The sequence below is a fragment of the Engystomops pustulosus genome, chromosome 11, assembly GCF_040894005.1.
Source record: "Engystomops pustulosus chromosome 11, aEngPut4.maternal, whole genome shotgun sequence".
In the NCBI taxonomy this organism is placed as follows: Eukaryota; Metazoa; Chordata; class Amphibia; order Anura; family Leptodactylidae; genus Engystomops; species Engystomops pustulosus.
Window position 1 is genome coordinate 59,913,913 of NC_092421.1, and position 13,629 is coordinate 59,927,541.

Here is a 13,629-nt window from a genome sequence, read left to right on the forward strand (position 1 = left end):
CCTAACATATCCTCCTTTTATATGCGCTAAGAAATATGGTGACTGAAAAGGTCACCAGATAGGAAAATATCCTGTCCTAAATGTCAGGAGAAAGCTACTGATTTACTTCATGGATTATGGAGGAAATGGGTTGTTGTTTATTTAAATGCAAGAGAAATCACAACAATGATGCAACCCTCACCCAGTGGTACTTTTTGGAGAACCTGAAAGGCACCTTGGGCCCATTGAGAGTGCCATGAGTTGAGACGGGTTTAATATACAACACGCCCTATTCTTTATATTCTGCTCCGCTCTATATCCCCTACTTGTAAGACTCAGCACCGTGTTGAAATGTTTGTCAACATAGTGGGGCATATTTACTTTCCCGGTCCATTCGCGAATCCCGTGGCGCGTTGCCGAGATTCACTAAGGTCGTGTGCCCAATATCCAGCAGGTGTTGCTGCTGCACCGAGGTCTACCGGAGTTCACCTTTTTCTTCCTGTTGCATGTAAGTGCTGATCTTGCGACACAAATTCTTTTTTAAATACCGCAGTTTTCCGAATCCGTTGGGTTTTTCCGACGGCCACGCCCCCGATTTACATCGCATGCAAGTCGGTGCCGATGCGACACAATCCGATCACGTGCGCCAAAAACCTTGGGCGATTCAGGGACAAATGGCACAAAACGGTAATATTCGGGAAACCCGCCGATTCGGCCCCTTAGTAAATGAGCACCAGTATGTTTTGTTTTCAATGTTGAAGGGGATGAGGTATCCCCATCTTTGTTGTATGGTCTTCTTCTTGTGAAAAATAAAAACCAAATAAAAACTTTATTAAAACAAAAAGCAGCACAGTTTTTTTGTTTCAACAAAATTTTATTAATTGGATAACAAGAAAGTGCCTTACAAAAAGAGTCACAACTTTTTTGTGCAAAAACCACTCCACTCCATTGCTGGTGTAGAGTGCGAAGTCACTAAAAATTTTTAAAGGTTGCAGATAAAACACAAAAAAAGCAAGATTTAACACATGCTTTAATAAATTAAACTAGCCTAAACTCCTGAAAAAAGTTCCACAATAAAGATAAATCACCCCCTTAGTTTTCAGACACTGCATATGTTGAAGAAGTCTCGCTCTGAGTTCCCCTTCGGAGAGTCGAAATATCATAGCTTCATGTGAACTGGGTCTGGATGCATGCAACTGAACTGAAGAGATCAAGCCCCATAAAGGGGTATTCACACAAAGACCAATTTCTTATGTGTACTCAGGATAACAAAATAACACATTCTCTAATTTACTGTTATTAACAAAAATACAGCTATTCACAGATATAAGTCCAACCTGTCTCTATCAGTCCTGGTGTACACAATTTCAGTTGCCCCTAGACACAACCCTGTAACTTCTGACTTAGGGTTGGGTGGTGGCCATCTTTGATGAGATTGTGCAGATTAGATTTCTGTGTCTCTCTGCTCTGAGCCTGTAGCCGCGCCCCCTGCACGGAGCTAAGAGACACTCACTGATCACTTCCTACTAGGAGATTGTGAGCAGAGAAAGCTGAAAAACTACAAGGAGATAAGTGATCCGGGGAAAGGGGGAGGCAGGCACATATCTGTGAGATGTAGCAGACCTCATAGTGTAACAGTGTAAAAGTCTGTCAGTCTCTGTCTGTCAGCCTCTGTGTAATCTCATGCATCTCTGATCTGTCTCATCTCTCTGTCTATGTGTCTGTGTGTTAGTACAATGTCAGCGGCCAGATGAAAGTGCATATACACCTTCTACCCTGATAATGTAACCACATTGTCACCCCACAAAACTAGATGGGTCATAATGTGTCTGCTTAGTGATGCCCCGCCCACACTCTGTAATTTTACACTGAGCAGCCTAGGGAGGGATTGGAGCTAAAACAGCAATATAACTGAGTAAAATTGTAAAGTAAGTTCTTAAAATGATCTTTATTGTGTTAAAATCACCAGGGGATTGAAATGTGAGAATTTTCTTTTGTTGGAAAACCCCTTTAAACCATACTTCTGACTCTAACTCGGACTTCTCAATTTGTCTAACCACGACTCCACCTCCACCAAAATAGTCATGTAAAATTAATGTGTGAAAGCACCCTCAGATGAGTGCAGCCATTCCTTCCAAGTGCCTTATTTCGGTAGTGGACAGTGAAGAGTCCATAATTGGGTAGCGGTGAGTGCAGTTGAGATGTTCTCACCCCTCCAGGCTCCACTCCTGCCAATCAACTCTGTCCAGACTCCTCGCGTTGGTTGCAAGTGCTGGCTTCAGGATGCAGAGCAGCGGCCCGGGGGAGCAGGAGGATAGAAGCCAGAAAAGAGAGTAATTTTTTGGCTTCTTAGAGTTTCTCCAGTTTCTCCAGTCTGCTAGGGGGTCTCCAACATTAGCAGTTGTCTGCTATGGGGGTCTCCAGTCTTATTTTTTTGTAAAACAGATTAAAGGAAACCTACCACTTGAAGTGGCAGGTTTCAGATGGAAATACCGGGCACCAGCTCAGGGTGAGCTGGTGCCGGAGCTTATTTTTGTTAAAACTTTTTGTTTTAAACTTTATAGCCGGCGCAGGGAGGTACGCGCCGAGCGCGTACCTCCCTGCGCCGGCTATAAAGTTTAAAAAGTGTTTTAAACCGCGATACCGCGGTTTAAAACACTAACAAAAATAAGCTCCGGCTCCAGCTCACCCTGAGCTTGTGCCCGGTATTTCCATCAGAAACCTGCCACTTCAAGTGGTAGGTTTCCTTTAAGGGGGAAGGAGCAAAGATGTTAGCCAAATTTTCAACTGCAGCTGTTAACATTTTTCAAAAGTTATGCGTATATAATTATTTTTTAATGGCAGAATAGACGTTTTTTGATAAAAATACTGCATGTTCCCCTGCTGACCTTCCCAGCTGGGATAAAGTTTGCCAGAAGAGTCAGACATAAATGAGTTAGGGGTGGCTTGAAGGATGACGACTACCACAGAGGTCTATAGAGAGACAAAGGATTGGCTACCAGCTCTCTTATAATTGGGAACCATGGCACAATACATGGTGGTAATACACCTCTACTATTGTGCATTGCTCAGTCCTGGTACAAGGAGGACTTGTTATCTCCACTTATCTGCTAACACTTGAGAACTCAGTACTTAGCTTCACATCAGTCCTGCTAACCTGTATGGAGGACAAAAGGCTTGGATTTACTCTGCGGTCTCCTTTATATCACCACAGAAAACACCTTGTAACTATCAGTAATCAAGAAAGCAATGATTGTTCGTTGACACAGATGAAGTGTTTACATTTGATTGCAGTGAATTACTTATTACAGCCTTTGCCTAGATTAGTGGCACAAGTGAGTCCAAGGACGGTTGCCTACAAGCGAGGTAGTTTCAAGAAACTCGCTCCGTGATGGATTTACCATGAACTTCTCAACTGAACTTAGCACGTCCGTTCAGTTCAGCACTTGTAAGTTCGGTCCAGAAAGTCTGGCATGTCAAGTCTGTCTTGTCTTTTCATCCTATCACTCGGAGAGTTCCTGAATCCATTTTAGCAGTGCAAGATGAACTACAGCTACACAGCATCAGAGTAAATAGGAGTCCATGGAGAGGGAAGGGAGAGACAGGAGAGATTTAGGGTGCGGTCACATGTACCGTGGCGCTGGTGTACAGCGACGGGCCTCGGCCTGATAGCATATGCGTTTCTATGAATTGGTAATCAGAACCCATTGTTTTAATGCAAGGCACAGGGTTCTGGTTACCAATCGTTTGCGTTTCCATAGAAAGGCATGTGTGATTGCCAGTAAACGCAGCGTTAGCAGTATGTGTGACGGCACCCACAGACATAGGCTAGAAGCACACAACTATCTCTGTGTATTTTTTTTACAGACGGAGCACAGTGCAGAGGACGTGACTCCGAGCATCATAGTGATGTATGATGCATGGAGTCCCAACAGAACAGGAACATTAAACTGTAATTGTGATTACAGTTTGGCACTTTATAAGAAGAAGAAGGGACTCCTTGCATCATATCTCACTATTAAGTTTGGAGTACTGTGGTCAGTCTGTGAAAACCAGCCACCACACAGTTCATGATTCACGGTCGTGTGCTTCTAGCTATAGACTGCTAGGGCTATGTATTAAGTTTCTATCTCACCAATAGTGCTTTATGTGCATCAATACAGGTCAGGACTTATCTATAGTATCTATGGATCTATGGAACAGATTCTCCTCCACTTTTTATGTGCAGTATAAACATTTTTAGTAGAAAGTGTTACTTCCCATGTACATGTGTTATACTATTGATTAATTTGATGTCTGACTGCTGTCTTCAATCATACAATTGTATCCTATATACCATATATACTCGAGTATAAGCCGACCCAAGTGTAAGCCGAGGCCCCTAATTTTACCATAAAAACCTTGGTAAAACCTTTTTTTTTACTCGAGTATAAGCCGAGTTTGGGGTTTAAGCACATTTTTTTGTGCTGAAAATCTAGGCTTATACTCGAGTATATATGGTATGTTCCTTATGTATGCGATCATGGTATGTCATGATGATAAACTTACATGAGATAAGTGAAAATCTTAATTTTTTGTTTATTGATTGACTTTAGATACAATATATTATCAGTAAAAGTTAGGTTAGGGTTAAGGTTTTCCTAGTGTATACTAGACCTTAAGACTTTAGCACAACATACGTCATGCAGACAAATGAACCATGGCTGAAGACTTGCACATACAAACACTGCAAGTAAGTCAACTCACTGAACAATAAGGTCTTATCTGATCAGTGCTGTAAGCAATCTGCCACGTGGCTATTGTGGAGCAAGGCCAATCCATTGTATACACAGCGTGTGGATATGACATCATGAACCCTACCTGGAAGTGTGAGGATTTACAAGCATCGAGGTGAGGCGGCCATTTATCTCCAGCAGCAGCTGGACAACTCTCCTCCAGCTGACAGCTATTCTTCCTCCACTCCCATAAAACTGGCAGGTGTGGATCAGCTGGGTGTACATGTGTTTTTAATGGATCGCTTCTCCACATAAATTTAGCTCATATTTTTTTTTATCAGTGCACCTGACCTGAATGATACAGATTCTTAACATTATAGTTCCTGAGAGGGTGCGTTCACACGTGGCGTTAGCACGTGCGTTTTAAAACGTTGAACAGAAACAGCTGAAGAGAGTTTTGACGCCACCGTTAACGCACATGTTTTAGGCCGGCGGCACATGTGGCGTTTTTGGGCTGTTTTTAAGCAATCCGTTAAAATATGCGTGCATTTTTTGGAAAATGCATCAGTTTTTGACCGGCTTCACCAATTATCTTGATTAAAACAGATGCGTTTTAAAAAAACGGATGCATTTTTTAACCCCTTCCCGACGCGCGCCGTACTAGTACGGCGCGCGCCGGGTCCCGGTGCATGGAGAGGGCTCGCGGGCCGAGCCCTCTCCATAGCCGGTAAGTCTTTGCTGCATATTGCAGCAAAGGCTTACCGGTAACACCCGCGATCGGTGCTAGCACCGATCGCGGGTGTTTTCTCCGCGATCGCCGCCGGCAATGCTGCCGGCGGCTTCAAAGAGATGGCGCCGCATGGGCGCCGCCATCTTGTTGTGGATCGCTGCTCCCCGATGACGTCACGGGGAGCGGCGATCCGTCGCCATGGTAACCTCGGGTGTTCCGAACACCCGAGGCTACTTCGTTTTAACCCATGCATTACAATGTGCTAATTGCACATTGTAATGCATGGGGAGTAAAATCCACATATACTGCCATACAGTAGTATGGCAGTATATGATAGGATCGATCAGACTACCTAGGGCAGTGATGGCGAACCTTTTGGAGACAGAGTGCCCAAACTACAACCAATACCCATTTACATGTCAGAAAGTGCCAACATGACAATTTAAGTAGTAACTTATTGATCCCTGCTGTATCTCATTTTCCTGAGTTCACCAATACAATAGTAAGGTAATGGAGAAATTTTGATTCCCTCCAGGATCCACTGAAGAGAAAGAATCAGGGGACCCAGAGCAGGAGCCCCAACGATAGCCCATATCTATCCACACCTTCTCGCCTCTCCTGTAGTCCTGGCAACAAAGGATATTGCTTTAAAATGGCACTGAGCATGCCACATCCTCTTCTGCCTTGGACCACAGGAGAAAGCTTTGAGTCCTGCCTGGAAAACTCTCTGTTGGCATGAAGCCCTGGGTGCCCACAGAAAGGGCTCTGAGTGCCACCTCTGGCACCAGTGCCATAGGTTCGCCACCACTGACCTAGGGTTAGAGTACCCTAGGGAGTCTGAAAAATAGTAAAAGTAAAAATAAAAAAAAGTTTAAAAAAAAAAAATTATAATAAAAAAACCTAAAAATTCAAATCACCCCCCTTTCCCTAGAACTCATATAAAAATAAATAAACAGTAAAAATCATAAACACATTAGGTATCGCCGCGTCCGAAAATGCCCGATCTATCAAAATATGATAATGTTTTTTCACTATATTTAACCCCGTAACGGAAAATAGCGTCCAAAGTCGAAAATGGCATTTTTTTGCCATTTTGAAAAATATAAAAAAATTAATAAAAAGTGATCAAAAGGTCGCACAGTCCCAAAAATTATAGTAATGAAAACAGCATCAAAATTCGCAAAAAATGACACTATCCACAGCTCCGTACACCAAAGTATGAAAAAGTTATTGGCCCCAGAAGATGGCAAAATAAAAAAAAATATTTTGTACAGGAAGTTTTAATTTTTTTAAATGTATGAAAACATTATAAAACCTATACAAATTTGGTATCCACATGATCGTACCGACCCAAAGAATAAAGTAGACATGTCATTTGGGACACAGAGTGAAAGCTGTAAAATCCAAGCCCACAAGAAAACGTCACAAATGTGTTTTTTCACCATTTTCACTGCATTTGGAATTTTTTTCCCGCTTCCCAGTACACGCCATAGAATATTAAATACCGTCACTATGAAGTGCAATTTGTTACGCAGAAAATAAGCCATAACACAGCTCTTTATGTGGAAAAATAAAAAAGTTATAGATTTTTGAAGTTGGTGAGTGAAAAATGGAAGTGAAAAAACTAAAAAAGGCCAAGTCGTTAAGGGGTTAACAGATTGATTAAAAACGGCCCAAAAACGGGCTCAAAACGCCACCTGTGCCGCTGGCCTCAGCCATGTTAACAATATGAGAAGGAACTTTGGGGTGGCACAATATGAGGGGGGACTGGGGAGTGGCACAGTGTAAGGAGCTGTTGGGGTGTGTGTAAGGGCGCTTTCACACAATGCTTTGCGTCACATTTTTTGATGCATTTTTGACGCATTCCAGAGGCTTCAGTCTTGATTACATGCTGAGGTTACATTGGGGGACATTTACATAAAGTGTCGGTGTCTGCATTGGCTTTGTTACCGACCTGCTCTCGGTAAGAAGACACAGATTTAATATTGTAGAGCTGTGCAGATAAATATCTGGCGCCGAGACCATTTTCTGTCCCTGGGACCAAAATCTGTCCCGAGAACCAGAAATGTGTGCAACAGTCAGAGAACAGGCAACAGTGCAATAGCACTGTTTTGTATCCCTGCTAGACCAAATTTCTTTTGGTCTACTTTGCGCCAGTTTACAGCGTCCAAAAATGGCTGTGACACATATTAATTGTGTCTGAGTTTCCACTCCGCCAAAGCCACGCCCCTTTTCGGAGAAGAGTCGGAGCAGGCGGATAAAGTAATTTTTTCTGTCCCCGACAGCTAATAAATAGGTAGGAGAGCATAAGATGCGGTGAAAGCACCACAGAACTGGCGGAAACACCATAGTAAATGTCCCCCATTGTGTTTCTACTGCATTTGCTTAAACGCAATGTAACCTCAATGTGATCAAGGCTGAAGCCTTTGGAATGCTTCATAAACGCATCAAAAAACGTATCGCATGAAAGCGCGCTTAGGGTTAAGACGTGGCGTTTTGAACCTGCTTTTGAGCAGTCCGTTTAAAAACGCATGTGTTTTTTGAAAACGCATCCGTTTTTGACTAGTTTTAATTAAGATAATTGGTAAAACCTGTCAAAGACGGATGCGTTTTCAAAAAACACATGCGTTTTTAAACGGACTGCTTAAAAATGGCCCAAAAACGAGTTCGAAACGCCACGTGTGGCATCACCCTTAGACCGGCGCCACACGTGGCGCTTTGTCTGCGCTTGCAAACGCAAACAAAGTCGCGCCCACCGGGGCGGGCCTTGGCCCGATCGCATTGGCGTTTCTATGGAAACGCCTGTGATCAGGAACGAGCCACCGGTGTTTTGTGTTAATTTAACGCGAAACACCGGCGGCTCGTTCCCGATCGCAGGCGTTTCCATAGAAATGCTGATGCGATCGGGCGGAGGCTTGACTTTGCTTGCGTTTGCAAGCGCAAACAAAGCGCTACGTGTGGCGCCGGCCTTAGGGTGAAGACACACGTGGCGTTTTTAGTTGCGTTGCGCATGCGTTTTTGACCAGTTTGAATTAAGATAATTGGTCAAACCTGCCAAAAACGCACGCGTTTTTTTAACTAAAAACGGCCCAAAAACGCCATGTGTGTCTTCTTCCTTAGGCACACTATGAGGGAGGTTGCTAATGTTCTCTGAGCCTCATGCGCTATATTAATTGCACATTCTAGTTGGGGGGCCCTGTAATAGATTTTTTAATGGGGTCCCTTGGGCTTTAAAGGACACCTGTCATCAGGTCTCTGCCACTAGTCCTGTCACCTCTACCTGTTGGAGCAGCTCACAAGGATCCCATCCCAGCCTTTATCTAGTCAATTCATACATTAATCATTGTAAAATCATCTATTCTTTATCATGTAAATGAGGCTGGTCACATGGTCAGAGGCAGTGATGTCACCCCTGTTACCCCTCCCCCTGCTCATGTCTGTGTGTAATGTATAGTAAAGCATGGCTAGTGTGTGCTGCATCTGCTGACATGCTGCATCCTCCTAATATACAGGTGAGAGACACAGACATCAGCTACACATGAATCTGACATGTTCTGCTGTAACATGGCTGCCTGGAGCTGCTGTATCTCTCCTAAACACACACACATGCACACACAGGCTGCAGGGGGCGTGGCCACCAGCACCAGGAAGCACATCATTATACAGCCTCACATCATTATACAGGCTGTCAGTCATGCACTGGGGGTGTGGCTGTGCCTCCCTCTCATGAATAGAGTGGACAGCTTGAATATGCTAATGCTTCATTGGACATTTCATAGATCATTTGCATACAGCTTTAGGACCTCATTGCTTAGGTTTACAGGCATTTAGAGGGACAATGAAGGGATAGAGGCAATGCTCTCTAATGGCAGTTTATGAAAATATATTTATTTTAGGGGGGTTATTTTGCATGACGGGTTCTCTTTAAACTACTTCTGAGCTGGCTAAATATATACCACAGACATTATGTAAGTATTAAATGTATAGCACCTGCAGCAAATAACAGTAAAAACTGCTTTTTTGTACTAGTAAAAAAAAAAAAATGAAGGAAGTGATTTAATGGGTTCTGAATATCTGTTATTATGGCTAAACCTCTTGTCATTACGTCACATGATACCGATGACCTCACTATGCATATATACTATGACGGCTGCAGGTTCTTTGGTGTCATTGTTCCGTGCATTTCGCCTGCCTTGCCCTATGTGTCATCTGCTAAGGAGGTGTCGGTGGGGCACCCGGCTTACTACTGTACTGACACTGCAGTCTTCATGCGCCTGTGCTGAGAAAGACTACATCTCCCATGAGCCAGCGCGGGCGCCTGCGCACTAACCAGCCAGTTGTCAAAGTGCTCTTGGCGATCAGGTCGCTCGCCAGCTAGAAGCAAAACGAAACAAGGACACCACCAAGAATTGTCTTATCGATCTCCCCCCTCCCCCCGCGCGATCACAAATAAGGTAACGATGTGCCAATCCAGATCTCTCTTTTCCATTCGTCATTATGTTGACTAATGAGACTGCATTAATTAGTATGTGATATATGGGCAGCAGCTGCACGGGCTGTGTATTATAGGAGGGGGATGCATGGAGCAGGGCTCTGAGGCAGGGGAAAAGTTGTCCGATGTGCTATAGGCTTCATAGGACATGTAGGTCTTGACCTTGAAGAGAAATGTAAATTAGTTTTGCTTGATAATTAGTGGACTGATTGGTAATTGATTCGTTATCCTAGATATAGCCGGGACAGTAAACGCTAGCGATCCTTACGTATCAGCCGTGCCAAAATAATGGTCAATGGAGTCTCACAATTGGAACGGTTATCCGCCGCCGTAACACGGACGTATTATAGCGACTTAACTTTAACTGGTTAAATGATCCAATCCAATGCCGGCATCCCAATTATAGCTCCAAATATACAGTAGTAAATAGCAATCATTCATGCGTCAGTGCCTATATACCCTTTTAAAGCGACTATCCACCCAGAAAATGAAATTTAACTATAGTATTTTTATTTGTAAACTACTACCCGATTAGGAAGCGTTCACACACTACATTTCAATTGCGTTTAGCAGCTCGTCCTGGTCTCGGAGGAGCAGGACATAAACGCTTGTGGGAACGAGAAAATCACATTTGTGATTGGGACAAGATCCCCCTTGCTACACTTGCATTGCGTTTCTAAAAGCAAATGTATTCACGTGAAGTCTTGCCCCCACAATAGGGGATGGCTGTAGGAACCATTTAATTTGGTAATTGTGCAAAGATACTGGAGCTTCTATACCTCTTTAAAGTGACCACCAACACACAGATCACAAAATGTGCCTATGTTTGGCAATAATTAGCAATTTATTTTTTTCAACTCACCTGTTGGGTCTCCTACACAAAGTGGGAGCAGATTTCTTCAGGCTACATTCACACGATGCATTGCGTTGCTGATTTTGCTGCGTTTTCAACGCATTCCAAAGGCTTGAACTGTGGTCACAACTGTGGCTGAAGCCTTTGGAATTTGTCAAAAACATAACAAAAAAACGCATCATCTGAATGCGGCCTCAAGGAAGTTGCTTGAAAGGCACATCATGATTTAGACAAATTTTAGGCTCCCCGCATGTCTGTGACTTACAGATTCCTTGAAGAAGTGGGCTGCCATTTTACGAGAAACCCCAGGGGTGTAGGTTTAACTAAAGCCATAGTGACATCCAAAACTGAATATATGGCAACCAAGTGTGCTGCCTAATAAACAGCCAAATGTTGTTCTGCATGTGGAAGGTCATTCTAAAGGGGTTTCTGCCCGTGATCAGATTTTGGTACTGATGAGACCAAAACTCCTACCTGTACCTACCCATGACCTGTTCTGGTATCAAGATAGAGCAGAATAGCCCTTTACCGCATATAGATCACAGCTCTTATTGGCCAAAATAGGACCAATATACAATGGATGGAGACTTTTTCTACTTGTTTCGTCCACTGTATAGGTTGTGGCGCCCGAGGATAAGTCTACAGTATGAAAAATTGATAGTGGGGTCAGATATAAGGCCAAGGCCGCACAACGATTCATAGTTTCCAATAATCTCTTATGCAAACGGAAAATTGACACCCCTAACAAATATCTACGGCTATAATTGGCCAGAGGGGCTCCCCCAAAATGGCCAAGTCAGGCAGCCAAACCCAACCCAACCATCAGATCTGCTCATTTCTAATCGTGAGTGATCTGGTGGAGACATCCTATAGGGGAGTCTTTACATTTAGGTGGAAGTATTAGTAGACTATGGGGCACATGTATCATTTGTCATCTTTTGCGACTTTTTAAAGTTGGCTGAAGTGTTTTTTATCTTTGTTTCTGATTTGCGGGTGTTTTGATTTTTTTTTTTGGCAACTTTTTAGGTGCATGTATGAAACTAAGCATGGGGGTCAATTGTACTTCGCTTTGCACCTAAAAAGGCCCAAAACAAAAAAAAATTTGTCTTGGAAAGATAAATTTAGGAATACTGCAACAGATACAACAATCCACTAACTTCATAAGGCCCCTTCCACGCTTGCTGCCTGGATCCCCTGGCCTAAACGCTGCAAACCGGAACTAAACTGACATGCCGAGTTCAGTTCCGATTTGCAGCATTCAGGCATCTCTCGCTGCGAGTGTGATGTGAGTTTAGTGCATCACACTCACAATTGTGGAAGGGGCCTAAGGGTGAAGACACACATGGCATTTTTGGGCCGTTTTTGGGCCGTTTTTACTAATTGCGTTTTCAGATCGTTAAAAACGCATGCGTTAAAAAACGCATCCGTTTTTGTCAGTTTTTACAAAATTGCGCAATGAAAAACTGACAAAAACGCATGCGTTTTCAAAAAACGCATGCGTTTTCAAAAAACGCATGCGTTTTTAACGATCTGAAAACGCACTTAGTAAAAACGGCCCAAAAACGCCATGTGTGTCTTCACCCTAAGACTTAGACCGCTGCCACACGCACCGCTTTGTCTGCGTTTGAAAACGCAAACGCAGACAAAGCCGCACCCACTGCATTTTCAAAAACACAACCGCTTTGAAAAATGCAATGAAAACGCACCTTAAAAACGCAGACAAAAAAATGCTGGTGACAAAAACGTCAAGTTAAGACACTTTAACCAAAAACCCATTGAAAAAGGCAATATGCGAATATGATGCGTTTTTTTAAAACACAACAAAACGTCACGTGTGTCACCGGCCTTAGGACGGGTTTCAATGTGCTTTTTTTAATGCATCCGAAAATACAAATGGAAGGGGGTCTGGGCCAACCCCCTTCTGCTTGCGTTTTGGATGCTTTTAAAAATGTGACAAAAAGGCCACATGGGAAACCATGCTAAGCCTACATTCACACGACCGTATGATTTCTCCAGTCCCGTATTTACGGGCCGTATATACGTGACGTTTTTCATCCGTATGCAGCACGTATGTAACCCGTATTTTATACGTCCCCATAGACTTCTAGGGCATACGGAACTGAAATACGGGAGAAAATAGGACATGCTCTATATTTTTATACGGCTTGTATACAGTACGGTACGGAACGGAGTTAACAACGGCAATATAAATGGTCAGACGTATTGTCCATTGAAATGAATGTGGCCGTATGTAAACGGTACGGTACGGATACGGCCGTTTTCATACGTCCGTGTGAATGTAGCCTTAGGCTACATTCACACTACAGTATGGGGGACGTATACACGTCCCCCATACACTTCTATGGGCTTGCGGCGCCCTACGTATTACGGTGCCGAGGCCACACATCGCTATGGAGAGGGGCGGGTTGAGCTGCGCTCACCTCCTCTCCCGCGCTGCCGTGTGCCCGCCGTGCTACGGTGCGGCGGGCTCACGGCAGTGGGAATGTAGCCTTAGTGTGTATTGCAGGCACGTTTTTGGGTCCCAAAATGGCTGGTCTGTTACTCCTGGTAATATGCTTATGGAATTGGCCTAAGTGAACATATCTGCATAATACGGCACCCGAAGGAACTGGCCACTATCTGACTTATTGGAATTGCTGCATATTTATAATGCACGGATCTCATCCATATAGTAGTTCTTAGATTAAGTTTAGCGCCACGCTCAGAAAAGAAGAGCTGCTAGACCAAATTGTATGTGGTCAGGCTGTGTTTACAAACTGTGTTTGTCTTGCGTTCAAAAATGCAATTCAAGGGCAGATGCGACCTAAATGCTTGTGATGGGGGATGAGCAACACCTTAG

General features: G+C 43.6%; 1 protein-coding gene across 3 annotated transcripts in view; it reads left to right on the forward strand.

The window, feature by feature from the left end:
- The first annotated feature begins 9,594 nt into the window (after nucleotides 1-9,594).
- The window catches only part of CPEB3 (cytoplasmic polyadenylation element binding protein 3), a 74,030-nt gene continuing 69,995 nt past the window's right edge, over nucleotides 9,595-13,629 (forward strand). For 2 of the 3 annotated variants that reach the window (XM_072131329.1, XM_072131330.1), the window contains exon 1: nucleotides 9,596-9,878. The gene's annotated coding sequence lies outside the window, so the exon portion shown is untranslated. Of the gene's footprint in view, nucleotides 9,879-13,629 lie in introns of all 3 variants that reach the window. The other variant, XM_072131331.1, reaches the window with a different exon arrangement.